General features: G+C 38.6%; 1 non-coding gene across 1 annotated transcript; it reads right to left on the bottom strand.

Annotated features, from left to right (window-relative positions):
- Window positions 1-11,671: 11,671 nt before the first annotated feature.
- LOC128295692 (small nucleolar RNA R71) lies at window positions 11,672-11,778 on the bottom strand. Its single transcript, XR_008286251.1, has one exon. It is a non-coding gene; the product is annotated as a small nucleolar RNA R71 (small nucleolar RNA).
- Between the last annotated feature and the right edge of the window lie 6,745 nt (window positions 11,779-18,523).

Genomic DNA, 18,523 nt, shown 5'->3' with positions numbered 1-18,523 from the left:
ATGTAACATGGCCTAATTATACTCTTAAACTACCCTAACATAACTCATTGGATGCTAACCTCATCTCGGCGGTTTAGTACATGCTAGATTATCCTTTTTTGTATTAGGGATTAACATAGTACATTTTACCTTTTTACACTTAGGCCATATAATAACCATATACCATTGTACGCTATATCCACTCTCAAATTATTAGGTCCCATTTCAATCATCCATTTATGATAAGCCTCATCATCATATCTCATAATACATTTAAACATAGATATGCATCATTAGTAGGTTTACAACCTACATCAATATGAGCCATATCTCAATAAGTATACCATTTAAGCCCTTACAATGGCTAGCCAAATGACACACGTAACAAAATAACAAAAAATCCTATACATGCCATTAAACAAAATAAAAGTATCTATATACCAAAGCGGGACAAGTCGATAGTGTGTTGATTCTCCAACCGTCTTCAAATCTTCACGAGTCCTCGAGCTCTGTAAGATAGGGAAAAGAGAAGGGGGTAAGCATTTATATGCTTAGTAAGTTCAGATAACTGGAAAGCAAACTTACCAGTTGATTAGCATACAACCATATTAAGAAATAATTCCAACAAGTATGAAATAGTTTCCCTATCACATACACTCAATCATCAAGTTAGTCTCATAACAATACATCATGTCATTAGTCTTAGATGAGCTCATCAATTCAATATTCCCATTCTTTATTTTAACCTATTAATTCCCATTGAATTTCTAGGAAATCTCAATGGAGAGCCATTTACCGTCAAATCATACAAGTGATCATCTCAAGTATGCACTCCCGTGAACCTTACATCTTATGGCGGGATTATCAATCTAGGCTAAATCCCCCGTAGTAATACTCATAGAGCAATGTCAAGATTACCAGTATAGGCTAAATCCATTTTTAACGACAATTACTCTCATAAGCTTGGATCTGAATTGCCAGTCCAGGCTAAATTTAGTCCTCAATCAGATTACTTGTCCGGGCTAAATCCTTAATGCACCATATTCTTTGAGAGGCTCGATCACTCAAGGAACACCCGTCTGCACTAGATCCTTTCTATTTTGAGATCATCAGATTACCCATCTAGGTTAAATCCTTTTCTGCAACACGTGTAGGATCTCGTATCATGCAAGCCATAATTTATCATTGGATTTTCCCTTTCTATTTCAACTGGGACATTTATCATCTTTTGTTTACACAAGCCCATTTCATGAATTATCATGCAATGAATATCTAAATTTTCATACATTCAAGAACATGCATATTTAAGTATATTAAGAGTTTACTTCGGGTTATACGAACTTACCTGGTGATTGCTTCGATTTCGTGTCTCGGTTATTCCGAAACCTTTGTTTTCCACGGTCGACCTCCGAGATTTGTTTCTCAGGGTCTATATCAATAAAATTGATTATTAATACATCACATTATTTGTTTTAGGCCTAAAACTCACCCCTAGGCAAAATGACCATTTTTCCCCTAACCTTTCACAATATTTACAATTTAGTCCTAGGGCTCGTATAATGAAATGAATGTAATTCCTTAGCTACCCAAGCCTAGCTGAATATTATAGATACTCATAGCAGCCCATCTTTTCCCTTCATTCTATATTTTCCTACCCATTTCCACAACTTTTACAATTTAGTCCCTTAAGCCATTTCCATGAAGAATCACTTAGTAAAAGTTGTTTACCTTCCTTTAAACTCTCATGTCCCTCCATAAATCATAAAAAAACAAACATCTCATGCATGGGTAAATTTTTGAACATGAACCCTAGCTTGAAAGATGGGTAGAAATAGAGAGAGCATGTTACGAGGATCTCAAAAAAACAAAGAACGTTAAAAATGGGGCTAGGGAGCACATACTGTTGAGCTTGAAAATGTTGAAAACTCTAACTATGGAGACCCTTGGAATTTCAACAGCATGGACAAGAAAATGAGCTAATTTTAGCTTGATTTTTCCCTTTTTATTATTTAATTAACCAAATAACCAAAATGCCCTTCACTACTAAACTTCTAAAATTTTTCATGCATGTCCGTTTTTGTCCAAAAACTTAAAAATTGGGAAAATTACTCTTTAAGGACTCCTAATTAACATTCCAAAGCAATTTCATACAAATTACTTCTAGAATCCAAGTTTTGCAATTTATTCAATTTAGTCCCTAATTTCCAATAGGACACCTTACACATAGAATTTCTTTATGAAACTTTAACACATGCTCATTTTCATATCCTAGACCTCATAATGATCATGAAACAATTATTTTAACATCATATTTGTGGTCTCAAAACCACTATTCTGACTAGGCCCTCATTCGGGATGTTCAGTAGAACTCTTGTTTGAACCTTAGGAAATAAATCAAATATTCATGCCATGACATTTGGGTTATTTGTGTGCCAGTGTACGAAATGTCTAGAACATGCATCGACCATATTATGAGAGCCAGTGTAAGACTATGTCTGGGACATGGCATCGGCATTGAGACGAGAGCTACTGTGAGACATGTCTGGGACATGCATTGGCACGTATAGAGGTTTCAGTGTCAGACCATGTCTGCGACATGGCATCGACTTGATGGATGAGCCAGTGTAAGACCATGTCTAGGATATGGCATCGGCATTATATCCTATGTTTGTGGCTTAATGAATATTCGATAGCATTCCAAATGGTTCAACGGTGAGAGTTACAATTTAAGTTAAATAAGAAAATTATAACCTATTTGAAATGTATGAGGTGTGAGCTCAATATATGCTATGTGAATTGTATTGGATAGTGATGAGTAAGTTGTACTTATGCCTACTTTTGTATTATGATCATGATGATGAATGGTAAAGTTGTTGTTATATTTATTTGCATGCAACTTACTTAGCATTATGCTTACTCCCCTTCCTTTCCATTTTCTTATAGTGCCGCCTAATTAGCTCGAGGATCATCGGACGCTAGAGGCATCGATCACACTAACAACCAAAGCACTTGGTATAGTTGGTTTTATTATTTTGAATATGGCATGCATAGGGCTTAGACATTTGAGTTTTGTGTCAATGTTAATTTGGCCAAATGTGTTGGTTTGGGATGAATCCCTTCATTTTGTATAAAACCTTGGATAATGGCTAATGTTCATTATAGATATATGCAAATGATGATATTTTCATGGATGAGTAAATTGTATGAATGAGATAATGCCTTGTGTGGCTAATTAGACCTAGTATTGTTGTGTGAATTTGTCATGTTAGATGTTTTGTAGGTTAGTGCAAGTAAGGGTGGTAAAAAGGCTTGGTAAATAGCCTTATTTTGTCCACACGGGTGTGTCTAGGCCGTGTGTGACATACAGTCAGCCGCATGGGCGTGTTGCCTGGCCGTGTGTTCCCTGCATGTAAAACTTGCGAGTCAGTATGCATGGTAGTAAACACAAGGGTAGAGACACGGCAATGTATCTCAGCCGTGTGGAGGACACGGCCTCTATCCGTGGGCGTGTGCCTTAAATTGGATGCTAACGTCAGAAACAGAATGTCAAGGTTTTTAGACACGGGCTTGGACACGGGCGTGTAATGGCCATGTGAGGGACACGGGCCATAGACACGGGCATGTGTCAGGCTATGTGAAAACCCTTGTAGGTTCGAATTTAGAATTTAATTCACACAGCATTGGACACGGGCGTGTCCCTATATGCTTATGTTGTGTGTCTCACACAGGCCATCAACACAGCCGTATTATAATGACCACACGGGCGTGTGACCTATTTCAAGAGTTATTTTTCTAAAGTTAGTTAAAGAACCCGGGTTGGTCTCGAATGGTTTTTGATGGATGTTTGGGGCCTCGTGGGCCTATATTAAAAAGTTTAAACAAAGTTTGAAAAAGTTTTAAATTTGATCGAGTCTTATTAACAGCGATTTGATTGTATGCATGTGATTAAGTGGGGTAACGCCTCGTATCCCGTCCTGACATAGGGCTCAGGTGTGGGGTGTTACATTTAGTGGTATTAGAGCTATGGTTTAGTCGGTGCTAAGACTAACCTAGCGTGTGTACGAGTCTAGCTATACATGCCATTATTGTATATTGATAGTGTGACGACTCTTGACGAGATAAATTGTGTTTTTATTTATATAGTAAATGGATCCTGACGTAGAAACGATAGATGATGTGGAAAGTAATGCGCTGACTCCCGTTGAAGGGACTACGCTAGTAGATAGTGGGCCTGTGACAATGAGTCAGGGCGGAGGAGCTAGAGAAGCTTACCTCTACATGATGGATGCGTGGTATTCGGAGTTCATTCGTGCGAATCTGAATACTCCACCTCCCCCACCTCCCCCAATTCCTCAACCCGTTCATATAAATCCTCAAGGAGCAGAGATGGATAGTAAAGAGAGACCTCCAGTGGATAGAATTCATAAACAAGAGGTCGAGGAATTCCGGGGGAATATTGATGATGACCTGAAGAGAGCAGAGTTTTGGCTAGAAAATGCCATTAGTGTATTTGATGAACTATTGTGCATGCCTGAGGAGTGTGTGAAGTATGCAGTGTCACTCCTACGAGACTCGGCCTACTAATGGTGGAATACTCTCGTGTTCATTGCACCGAGAGAGAGGATAACTTAGGAATTCTTCCTAGAAGAGTTCCAGAAGAAGTACATTAGCTAGAGGTTTATAGACCAGAGGAGGAAAGAATTTTTAGAGCTAAAGCAAGGCCGTAGGACGGTAATGGAGTACGGGCGTGAGTTTGTGAGACTCAGTAAATATGTAGGGGAATGCGTATCTATAGAAGCTATCATGTGCAAGAGGTTTGAAGATGGTCTGAACGAAGATATACATCTATTAGTTGGCATCTTAGAATTGAGGGAATTTGTGGTGCTCGTGGAGAGAGCATGTAAGGCCAAGGAATTGGACAAAAAGAAGAGAAAAGATGACATCGAGTCCTGAGACTCAAGGAAAAAATAGATGGGGAAATCATAACAGACCTCATCTAAGAGATCAAGAGAGTTTCATACCCAATCAAACACATCAGTAGGGTTCTTGAGCAAGAGCAAGAACAAGCAACATACAACGTCTAAAGCTCAAACCCCTTCTATAGCAAGTGTTGGTAGTGCTCAGCCAAATAGGCCAGAGTGTTTACAATATGGTAAGCGTCATTTTGGCGAGTGCCGAGGGAATGAGAGGGGTTGCTTCAAATGTGACCACTTTATCCGGAACTTCTCTAAATTAGATAACAAAGAGAAAAAGCAAGATATGAGGGCAAATAGTGCTCCTTCGAGGGGTAGACCACAGAAGAACCTAGGTAGTGGGGGTAGTAGTAGAGGTACTCCTAGTGATACAGCTGTGAGGTCTAAGGGCCGAGTGCTTACAAGGACTTATTCCATTCGCACTCGTGAAGAGGCGTCTTCACCAGATATGATTACGGGTACTTTTTCTCTTCATGATATTTCTGTTGTTGCTTTAATTGATCCAGAGTCTACCTATTCTTATGTCTACATGAAATTGGTACCCAGTATGACTATGTTAATTGAACCAACTAAATTTGTAGTAAAAGTGTCTAACCCGTTAGGCAAGCATGTGTTAGTTGACCAAGTGTGTAGAAAGTGTCCCTTGACAATTAAGGGTCATAGTTTTCCTGCTAACCTCATGTTGTTGCTATTTGATGAATTTGATGTAATCCTTGGAATGGATTGATTAACTTCTTATAATGTTGTAGTGAACTGTGAAAGGAAACCTACTGAGTTGAAATGTGAATACGGAAACGTTCTTCAGGTTGAACCAGATGAATTAGATGACTCACGTGTAGTGATATCGTCTATGACTGCGGAGAGATATTTGATAAAAGGATATGAAGCTTATATCACTTTTTTGCTGAATACTCAAATGTCTGAGTCAAAGATTGAATCGATACCAGAGGGAGTTTACAGACGTGTTTTTGGAGGAATTACCTAGATTGCCTCCAATTAGAGAAGTTGAGTTTAGAATCGAGTTAGTCCCCAATACAGCACCCATCTCGATTGCTCCATATAGGATGGCTCCTATGGAGTGAAGGAGTTGAAAGTTCAACTACAAGAGTTAACTGACAAGGGTTTTCCGAGACCAAGTTTTTCCTCATGAGGTGCTCCGGTACTCTTTGTGAAGGAGAAAGATGGGTCGATGAGGTTATATATAGATTACAGACAACTTAAAAAGGTGACTGTGAAGAACAAGTATCCCTTGTCGATCAGTTGAAGCGAGCCACCATGTTTCTAAGATAGACTTAAGGTCAGGCTACTACTAGTTAAGGGTTAATGAGCAATATGTACTGAAAACTACTTTTCGAACGAGGTATGGCCACTATGAGCTCTTCGTCATGCCCTTTGGCTTAACAAATGCCTCGGCAATTTTTATGGACTTAATGAACCGTATTTTTCGACCATACTTAGATAAGTTTGTAATCATCTTTATCGACGACAGACTGATTTGCTCACATGATGTGAGTGAACACGCCTAGCATTTGAGAACGATTCTACAAACCTTGAGAGATAAGCAGTTATACGCCAAGTTCACTAAGAGCGAATTTTGGCTAAGAGAGGTCTGATTCTTGGGACACGTTTTGTCAAGTGATGGGATCAAAGTTGACCCAAGTAAGATCTCGACTATCGTTGAGTGGAAACCACCGAGGAATGTGACAGAGGTTCGAAGCTTTCTGGGTTTGGCTAGATACTACAGAATATTTTTGAATGGATTGTCTATGATAGCCACTCCTATGACAAGGTTGTTACAAAAGGATGTCAAGTTCGAATGGTTAGAGAAATGTCATCAGAGTTTTGAGAAATTAAAAGCTTTGTTAACTAAAGCTCCAGTTTTAGTACAACTGGAATTAGGCAAAGAATTCGTGGTGTATAGCGATGCCTCCTTGAATTGATTGGGGTGTGTGCTTATACAAGAAGGCAAGGTAATAGCCTATGCCTCAGGACATCTAAAGCCACATGACAAAAACTACCCGATGCACGATTTAGAGTTAACCGTCATTGTGTTTACGTTAAAAATTTAGAGGCACCAATTGTATGGCGAGAGATGCCAAGTATTTACTGACCATAAGAGTTTAAAGTATTTGATGACTCAAAGGGAGGTGAATTTATGGCAATGATAGTGGTTAGAGTTGATAAAGGATTATGAGTTGATTATCGAGTACCATCTGGGAAAGGCGAATATGGTTGCTGATACATTAAGTAGAAAATCCTTATTTTCTTTGACAATGAACGCTCAATTAGCCTTGTTAGAGGATGGTTTGGTTCTAGCAGAACTAAAGGCTAGACCGACGTTTCTCCAAGAAATTTGTGAAGCTCAGAATAACGACGGTGAACTGCAAGCCAAGAGAACTCAGTGTGAGACGGGTGTTGAATTAGATTTTTGAATTAGTACCGACGGATGCTTGATGTACCAAGACAGATTTTGTGTACCCAAGGATAATGAGCTTATTCAGAGGATTTTATGAGATGCACATAGTAGTTGCTTGTCTATCCATCCGGGTAGTGTAAAAATGTATAACGACTTGAAGAAAATGTACTGATGGTCGGGGATGAAAAGAGACATTGCTGAGTTTGTTTCTATGTGTCTAGTTTGTCAACAAGTGAATGCCAAACACCAAGTACCCTCAAGTTTACTTCAGCCTGTGATAGTTCCCGAGGGGAAGTGGGACCGAGTAACCATGGATTTTGTGTCAGGGTTGCCTTTGAAACCAAGGTAGTTGTTGATAGACTTACTAAGTCAGCATATTTTATACCAGTGTGTACTGACTATTCCCTTGAGAAATTGGCTGATCTATATGTTTCTGAGATCATGAGACTTCATGGAGTGCCCTTGTCGATTATTTCAGATAGAGATTCAAGGTTTACCTTACAGTTTTGGAGGAAGTTGCAAGAGGCATTGGGGACGAAACTAAATTTTAGCACGGCTTTTCACCCCCAAAATGACGGTCGGTCAGAAAGGGTGATTCAGACCTTAGAAGACATGTTCCGATGTTGTGTTCTCGAGTTCCAAGGCAGTTGGGAAAAGTAGTCAATTTCGCCTACAAAAATAGTTATCAGTCAATTTGAAAATGGCACCTTATGAGGCTTTGTATGGGCGTAAGTGTCGAACACCCTTGTATTGGACCGAGCTGAGAGAGACTCGGATACACGAGGTTGACTGAGTTAAAGAGACCGAAGAGAAAGTTAAGGTGATTCGCGACAGTCTAAAGGCCGCTCTAGATAGAGAGAAATCCTATGTGAATTTGAAACGAAAAGAGATTGAGTTTCAAGTCAGGGATAAAGTGTTTTTGAAAGTATCTCCGTGGAAGAAGGCTCTCCGATTTGGAAGGAAAGGAAAATTAAGTCCATGGTTTATTGGACCTCATGAGGTGACTAAGAGAATTGGACCAGTAGCATACCGATTAGGATTGCCATTAGAGTTAGAAAAGATACACAATGTATTCCATGTGTCTATATTAAAAAGCTACTGTTCGGACCCCTCGCATGTGATCTAGCTGACAGAGGTTGAGATTAGCTCGGACATGACTTATGGTGAAGAGCTGATTAAGATTTTAGCTCGAGAAATAAAATAATTGAGGAATAAGAGTATTGCACTTGTTAAAGTATTATGGGATAGGCATGGAGTCGAAGAAGCCACATGGGAATACCCGGATCTATTCACTGATAAGATTTTCAAGGACGAAAATCCCTAAAGGGGGGAGAATTGTAACAATCCGATTTTGAGTCCAGTCAGAACAGTTGTTTCGGGACCACTAATCTAAGAATGGAGAAATTATTTTTCATATTATTTTATGTGTTGTGGCATGATTATATGAGAGTATGAAAATTTTGGTGAATTAATTTTAGCGATTTCATGCTTAATTGTGAAAGAGGACTAAATCGCATAAAGTGCAAAAGTCCTATTTTGATAGCTAAGGGTGTCAAACAACTAGAAAAGCTAAATTGGGGGGTGTGTAAAGGGAAATTAGACCTTTAAAAGACAAGTTACCAGGCCATAGAGACATGAGGACTCAAAAAGTCAAAAGATGACTAGGGTTGGTAATTGATGACATTAGCAAATTGAATATTAAAATAAAATCAAAGGGGTCATCTTTCTTCTCCATTTTTTCCACCAAAAATAGTATCCATTAGAGGGGTTTTTCAAGATTGAAATTTCAGCCACTTAGTCTCTCTACAAGTAAGTGATCTTGATGGTTTTTCTCGATGATTTTTGTACTTTTAGAACCCTTGTAGCATGAGCTTTCAAATAAGGGGACTATTTTGCAAAATAGTTGAAAGTCTAGGGTTTTATCATGAGAGTGCCCATGTTTCTTTCTAAAATTTTATGGAAGAAAAGAATCATGGTTGTGAAATAAACAACTTTTGTGAAGTAGTTTTCATGGAATCCCTAACTAAGGACCATTTTGCATAAGTTGTAAAATAGGTGATAAATGGGTGAAATAATGAGAATTGTGGGCTGTTTCTAGTATAAAACGTATTCGGCTAGGCTTGTTTAGTGAGAAAATGTGACAAAAATTGATTTTCGGACCTAGTGGGTAAAATGGTCATTTTGTGAAAGTCTAGGGGCAAAATGGTCATTTTGCCCAATTATGAATTTTGATAAACCGTAATTTATACATATTTCTATCCCATTTTAGCACATTTTATGGATGATTTTTCCTTAAAATTGGTGAATTCGATGCTCCTAATGCCTTAATTTCATGTTTTATCCTTAGGTGAGTATAGAAGAGTGAAAGGAACTAGAAATGGGCCAAAAACGAAGAAAATGGGCCAAAGTACGAAATCAACATGGCCTATACCTCCTCACACGGGTAGACCAGACGGCCATGTCAATTTGGTAGAATCAAAGCATGACTCACACGAGTGGACCACACGGCCGTGCCTATTTAACAGGCTTGACCATGGCCTTAAGCAATCACACACGGGCATGTCCTTTCGAGCCCAAATTGAGTCCAATTCAGAAAAGGCCAATTCTGAGGGTTCTTAGGCATTCTAAAGCCTATAAATACACCCTAGAGGAGGATGAAAAAGAGACACAGAGAGGGAACCAGGGAACTGCTCAAGGAAAGTCAATTGATCCATCTCAGAAGCCGGATTCATCATCAAGACTGAAGATCTCCCCTTAATTCCCCTTCAGGAGTTTTGGGTTTTTCTTTATGTTTTGTATTCATTGTTCTTCTGAGATGTTTACCTTTTTCGTTATGAACTAAAATCCTTAAATACGTAAGGGAAATGAAACGTAAGACAGATCTTGTTATTATTATCTGAATTGTATGATAAATATTTAACTTGTTCTTAATTATGTGTTCTTAATTCTTGTTTTGATATTCCAGGATATTGATGCAAGTTAAGCTCTTATTTAGAGGAGGAATAGACCCTTTCTAAGAGTACATTTGTTATAATTAAGCGGAGTTGGTTGCGCACCTAGAGATAGGGTGACAAGATTTTGCCAGATTAGGGTGAAACCTAATAAGGGGATCCATAGATCGAGTTAATGCAACCCTAGAGAGTTAATTAGAAAGAGATTTCAATTATTCAACCTAGAGTTAGACGTTGTTAGTCTCGAGAGAGATAATAATATAACTTAGGGATTTCTACGGATCAAGTCAAATGAATAAATTGTCCGATTCAGAGTCAAATAACAAGTGAAGTCTAGGTGGATTTTTCCTTAGGTATTGTCTCAATCAATCGAGTTTTCCAAAAGTAATTCCCCAATTCTATTTTCTATGAATTCTTAGTTTAGTTAATCAGCTAGTTAAAACAAACCTCATTATTCTTAGGCTAGATAATAAAAAGACAGCCATTACTAGTATTTTTAGTTCCTTTGGGTTCGACAATCTGGTCTTGCTAAAGCTATACTACTGTACGATAGGTACACTTGCCTTTATCGTGATAATAGTTAGTTTCAAGAATGATTCTTTATAAATATTTAAAAACCTGTCACGAATATCACGTATCAAGTTTTTGGCGCCATTGTCGGGGAACTAAGATATTAGGAGCACTCGATTTTTATTACTTTAGCCATTTACTTTTACTGCAATCTAAATTTTATTCTAATTTTTATTCTACTTCTTTCTTTTCCCTTTTTCTGGCAGGTTCTTATAGTTTATGACTAGAAGAATTCTGTCAGGACCATTACTTTTTGACAATGAGATCGATCGCACAGTTCACAGAAACCAAAGAGAAATAAGGCGAAGCTTAAGATACAAAAAGAATGACTAAGAGGATGATATTCAAACCACACCCAAGGAAACGGTTGAAAACCAAGAAAATCCGCTACCTCCTGCAATTGCTATTAATCAGAATCCTGCTCTGCGCATTTTGTATGATTATGCCAAACCTAATTTAACAGGAACTGAGTCAAGTTTAGTTAGACCTGCTATTGCTGCAAATAATTTTGAATTGAAACCTAACACAATTCAAATGATACAACAGTTTGTTGGTTTGCAGGACGAGGATCCCAATGCTCACTTGGCAAATTTCCTAGAATTTTACGATACCTTCAAAATTAATGGCTTTTTGATGACGCCATTCACCTTCAGTTGTTTCCCTTTTCGTTAAGAAATAAGGCTAAACAATGGTTGACCTCGTTACCACGAGGGTCAATCACTACTTGGGAACAAATGACCGAAAAATTTTTATTAAAATATTTTCCACCGGCTAAAATAGCCAAATTACGTAATGATACCTCTTCTTTTGTGCAGATGGATTTAGAAACACTCTACAATGCATGGGAGAGATACAAGGACCTTTTAAGAAGATGCCTTCACCATGGGTTACCGCTTTGGCTATAGGTTCAAACGTTCCATAATGACCTGAGTCCTTCGACTCGGCAGATGATTGATACAGTCATTGGAGGAACAATCAATAATGAGACACCTGAGGTGGCTTACGAATTTATTGAGGAGATGTCACTAAATAACTACCATTGGGAAGTTATGAGAACAAAGCCAACAAAAGGAGCCGGTGTTTTCAACCTCGACGCGGTTACTATGCTATCTAACCAAGTAGAACTCTTAAATAAAAAGATTGACAGTTTGTGTGGTTCTACTCAGGTACATCCAGTGATGAGGTGCGATTCGAATGGAGGAGGAGCATGCACAGAATATCAACCCTTCAACCCTAGCATCGAGGAGGAACAAGTCCAATATATGGGTAACAATAACTCTAAATCCCAAAATAACCCATATAGTAACACTTATAATGCAGGTTGGAGGAAACATCCCAATTTCTCATGGGGTGGTTAAGGAAATCAAAGTCCACAACATCCTCAGGGTTTTCAACAACCACCCTACCAACAGGAAAAGAAGCTAAACCTTGAAGAGATGCTTTTGAAGTTTATATCGGTGTTAGAAACTCGCTTTCAGAATACTGAGACAACACATAAGAATCAACAAGCATCCATCCAAGGGCTTGAAACTGAGATTGGACAGCTTGCCAAGTTGATTTCTGAACGACCACAAGGTAGCTTGCCAAGCAACATAGAATCTAACCCAAGGGAGCAACTCAACGCGATTACTAGTCAAGATAAGGAAGGGTTAGTCACACTTGAACCAGAACCAAGGCAAGAAACTGAGATAAGCAAAGGTAAAGGTGAGGTAGACCATAATGAGTAGAAGTACAAAATACAAACCTCGTGTGCCATACCCTAATGCGACAAGGAAAGACCGCTCAGATGAACAATTTGATAAATTCCTTAAACTCTTAAAAAATTACATATTAACTTACCGTTTATTGAAGCTCTATCACAGATGCTGAACGCAATGAAATTTTTAAAGGAGCTTTTAGCAAATAAGCGAAAGTTGGATGAGGCTTCGCATGTGAAGCTAAACGCAATTTGCTCAACTATTCTATAGAATAAACTACCCAACAAACTAAAAGATTGAGGGAGTTTTACGATTCCTTGCTTAATTGGTAGTTTAGATGTTAATAATGCATTAGCTGATTTAGGGGCTAGTATTAATGTCATGCGTTACAAAATGTTTAAACAACTAGGTCTTGGGAAACCCAAACAGACTAGGATGAGCATTCAATTATCAGATAAAACTATAAGATTTCCTAAGGGTATTATTGAAGATGTGCTAGTTAAAATCGATAAATTTATATTTCCCGTTGACTTCGTTGTTCTAGACATAGAGGAGAATAGCAACACTCCTTTGATTTTAGGAAGGCCCTTTTTAGCAATTGCTAGAACGATTATTGATGTTGGCACAAGTGAGCTCACACTTCGTGTGGGAGACGAAATAATCACCCTTCAAGCTCGCAATTCTGGCAACACATCAAAAATTAAAGGTGATTGTCTAAACCGTTCTATTAAAACTGACAATATGGTGCAACCTACTTTGCAGGAAATGAGTTAGAAGGAAGTACATGAGTCATTTTTAAGAAATAGTAGAGGACCTATATATGAAGAACGAAAGCTACAAATCGAGAAGCTAGATGAATGGCAGACACATAAATCGAGAACACACGATAAACCAAAACTACGCCAGAAAAAGCTCAATAACTTTCCAAATCAACTTAAGGTTGGAGATAAAGTTTTATTAGATGTCGTAAATCCTCACATTGTCACTGCCAAACCAAATGAAGAAATTCCTCTTACGGTACTTAGCATTTTCACATTCGGTACAGTCGAGGTAAGTCATCTCAAGTTTGGCACTTTTAAGGTAAACAATACCCGTTTAAAACCTTATTTTGATGAGATTCATAGCAGGAATGAGGAGTATAAACTCCTCGAACCTCCATGACCATTCAATGGAGAGGTAAGTCGAGCTTAGACTATAAATAAGGGCTTCTCGGGAGGCAACCCGAGCACTAACTATATTAACTTCTTTAAATTTTAGTGTTTAACACCTAACTTACTAATGAAGCTCTTGAATATAGGTTTACCACACAGACACGGCCAAGCACACAGGCATGCCTTAGGCCGTGTGAAAACAAGGCAAAGATTTTCCCAACACGGGCTACAATAAATTGCCTTGACCGTTCGACATGGCAATGAGCGAAACTGCCAAAATAACACGGGCGTATGACACGCACGTGCCTGGAAACCGTGGCCGAACCTGTCAAATTAACACAGGCGTGTCGCACGCCCATGCCAAGCAACTGTGGGCAAACTTGCCAAAACAACATAGGCGTGGACCTTCATACACGGGTGTGGGATAAGCGAACAAAGACAGACACGGTCGTGCGACACGACCGTGTGCACCAACACGCCCAATGTACACGGGCGTGGGGAAATTTTCAGACGCGCCCAAATTCAAAATTCGCAAATTACACGGGCAAAAATTGGGGAACATGGGCATGTTCCCTGGCCGTGTGTCCCAAAATCTATAAATTCTCTTCACTATTCATCATCTCCCTCACCCAAAATCCCTAACCCTAGCCATTGCAGATTCACACGGCCTCCTGCCATGCCTATGCGCCACCTTCAACCATATTTTTGATGCTTAAGCTCCTCCCTCTTGTGTTTGTTTACTCCTTTATCTCAATCTTCTTCAATTATTTTGCTTCTTTCATGATTTTTATGCTCCATTTGACTATTTTACGTGCACATTCATAGTTAGAATAGTAGATAAATGTATATATATTTTTTTAAGTTTTGTTTTGTTTCGGTTAGTATATAGGCTACATTCATTCATCGTTATTTTTTCTATGGGTTTCATGCTATTAACATCACACAAATTCTTTCTTTAGATATCTCCATTACTTATTCTTATAGTGTTATTTGGCACATTTACTTTGGCTGTTATAGCATAGGTTAATATGTAAGCCTCATGGAAAGTATTCACATTCCACTTCAATCTCCATTATAGGTAGCCATGTCATCTTTAAGAGGAAAGAAAGCCGCCGTCCCTGCTTCAAAGAAAAGGAAGGAAGTGTCATCTTCCTCGGGTCTTACCACGAAAATTCATCACCCTTTCCTACAGTTCCCCATTGGGCCCCAAGAAGAACATTTCCAGATTCTACGGGCCTGACCCTTGAAAGTAGGCCGCTGTATAGACTGGGCTGCGCTAGAACAAGTCCAACTCGCGGATGCAATTTAGGCCCTCCTTACCACCAATATTTGGGGGCTTTTCTTTGAGATTGTCGAGCCGGCATATCTCGAACTCACGATGGAACTTTGCTCAACGTTCCATCTTCAGACTGTGATGGCCCGCTTTGATGACCTGGGAACAATCCAATTTTGCCTCGGCAGTCTAGTCCACCAATTGAACGTTCTAGAGTTTGAAACCTCACTGGGCCTTTACACTAAGGAGTTCATGGAGGAGAATGAACTCCACACTCTCAATTGCCACATCCATCACTCTCCTTCACGGTGTTGGAATGCCCTCACCCCCGGCGCTGCCTCCTACAATCCTAGCCGCTCCAAGGCATCGGCTCTCCCTCCATCTCTGCGGAACTTACACGCCATTTTGGGTCACACGTTAATAGGAAGGTGAGAGAGCACTGGCGTTGTCAACACTCACGACGCCTACCTTCTATGGTGTATGTCACACGGGCACGTCATAGACCTTGCTTATTTCATTGCCCTCAACATTCAACATCAGACGGAGCGACATAGGAAGGGGGTCATCTCCATTGGGCCCTATGTGACGCGATTGGCTTAGCATTTCGGGCTCCTCAACACAGCAGGCCAATCATCCTCCCTCACTCTCATGGGTCAGATGTCCCTACAGGGCATCTCGAGCATGCTAAGTATGAAGATGATCTGAAAACAATGTGGCACCTTCCCTCCTCAGTACTGTCTCGCCTAATCCACTGAGATGGAGGCCCCCGAAGACATTACTGATGATATCCCTCTACGTCACGAGGACCCACCGTTTTAGCCACCACCTCCTTCTTGTGTAGTTCATGCGGCGACTTCATATGCTGACATCTCTGAGCGCCTTACCCGGTTCGAGCAACAGTATTTTTAGAGCTTCGATACTACTCTACAGTAGATTTGTCAGCACCTCCACATCTCATCGCCACCCCCACCTCGCGAACCATCTAGCGATGAAGATGTTTAAAAACTTTTATTTTTTTTTTATGTTTTTACTTTTATTTTATTTTAAGACTACTTTTTATTTTTCTTTCACCTTATTTTTATTAGGACTTATAATTATTATTTTACAATTTTAATTTCAACTAATTCATATTGAGTACTTACTCTTCCTTATATATTTCCTAAAAGAGTTCCTGATTCTATCATAGTTATAAAGAGCTCCAAAGCTCACTATTACTCCGGAACTTGAAACTCCACTGGGAAAGGTTCTCCACGACTACCATGTCCTGCTCAACCACGACCATAGCTACCACCAGATATAATATTCTTTTGGCGCAGGACTTATGGACTAATGAACCTCTATCACCGCCAGAGTATCCTCCTCCACCCTCATGCTGATTATTCTCTAAAACTCCAGTTCAAGGAAATTCATCCATCACTCAAGAAGTTTCACTTCTCTCCGTATCTTATATTTATATTCTTTTCTATATATCTATCTATCTACATTGAGGGCAATATACATCTTAAGTGTGGGGGGTATTCATTTCACTATCAGAAAAATCCCTGAATGATTGCCTTGTTCTCTTGAAAAGCTCTCATATCATGTTTAGGATAAATTTTGATTGATTTATGACTTTTATTGATATATCTTGAATTAAAACATAGGAATTTAGACATTGATTGTTTAAACTTTAACACATTAGGGAATCAAGCATGATAAGTTGATTTTTGAAGAATTAAAAAATTTTAGGTTATTTCCCTAAGTTTAGGTATTATCTTGAGTTGGAATTCACAAGTTTAAACATCAAAAAGCCATAATTTTTGTGAGACCTTGATCCTTTAGAGCATCCATTATTTCTTTCATGCTCACTTTCACTATGAGTTCATCAGTATTGAATTGTTATTCTAGAACTTGCTTGATTATGCATGTCAAGACCACACCATTTGATTTGATATGTGAAAATGATAAAGGAACTTAGGTTTAACCCACTCACTCCATAAAAGCCTACCTTCACAATTAACCCTTAGTGAACCCCCTTAAGCCTAACAACCCATTCATTGATTTACCCTCGATATTAACCCATAACTCATTATTGTTGAAACCCCCTAAGTTAATTTGATCCCTATTTTTGTTGAGATTTGAGTCGAAATAATTGCTTAGCTATGTTTTATTCTATTTTGTAATTATGTGTTCTTAAAATATATATATATATACATGTATACATATTAGTAGTAGTGATCTTCTGAGCTAAAGAAGTTAAATTCCATATTCTGAGAAAAAAGCTCTGTTGTACGCAATTAATGACTAGTCATTTTTCTAGTTAGGCAATTTTTCAATTCAATTTTGATTCTAACCCTTTCTTTTAGTTTGTGACCACACCCTCTAACCAAAGCCATGTTACAACCATCTAAAGACCTTCTGATTGATGTTTCATTTCAATTTATAGTGGTGGAGATTTGATTTTCATGCAAGCCTATGTTAATGACTCTTTATCATTGACTATTGAGTGCTTCATTTACTGTCCTTAAACACCTCGAGTGATTTGAGTGAATCTTTAGTGAAGATGTGAATGTCTGTGATATTTTGAATCAAAGGTAATTACTTAAATGATGAGAGACACCTATATTTTCATGATAAAATGCTCAACTAGGAATGTGTGAAACTTTGATGTTTTTTCAGTTGAATTTTCAATGTATGATTACCTATGGATTATTTTGAGATATTATCGATAGAAATTATAAGTTGAGAAGAATTTATTTTGATTATGAGTTTAGGATTTTGCTTGAGGACAAGCAAATGCTTAAGTGTGGGGGTATTTGATAAACAATAATTTATACATATTTCTATCACATGCTTAGCACATTTTATGGATGATTTTTCCTTAAAATTGGTGAATTCAATGCTCCTAATGCCTTAATTTCATGTTTTATACTTAGGTAAGCATAATAGAGTGAAAGGAATGAGAAACAGACCAAAAACAGAGAAAATGGGCCAACGTAAGAAATCAACACGGCCTGGACCTCCTCACAAGGGCAGACCACACGGTCGTGTCAATTTAGCAAAATCGAAGCACGACTCTCCTGGGTGGACCACACGCCCGTGCCTATTTAACAGGCTTGACCACGACCTTAAGCAATTGCACACAGGCGTGTCACACAGGCGTGTCTCTCTCGAGCCCAAATTGAGTCCGATTCAAAAAAGGCCAATTTTGAGGGTTCTTAGGCATTCTAAAGCCTATAAATACACCCTAGAAGAGGAGGAAAAAGATACATAGAGGGAGAAGCAGGGAACTGCTCAAGGAAAGCCAATTGATCCATCTTAGAAGCTAGATTCATCATCAAGACTGAAGATCTCCCCTCAATTTCCCTTCAGGAGTTTTGGGTTTTTCTTTATGCTTTGTATTCATTATTCTTCTGAGATGTTTACCTTTTTAATTATGAACTAAAACCCCTAAATACCTAAGGGGAATGAAACCTAAGACAGATCTTTTTATTATTATCTAAATTGTATGATAAATATTTGACTTGTTCTTAA

The sequence above is a fragment of the Gossypium arboreum genome, chromosome 7, assembly GCF_025698485.1.
Source record: "Gossypium arboreum isolate Shixiya-1 chromosome 7, ASM2569848v2, whole genome shotgun sequence".
NCBI classification, from domain to species: domain Eukaryota; kingdom Viridiplantae; phylum Streptophyta; class Magnoliopsida; order Malvales; family Malvaceae; genus Gossypium; species Gossypium arboreum.
The sequence above is the reverse complement of the archived record's forward strand: the minus strand, read 5'-3'. Positions and strand labels throughout refer to the sequence as shown.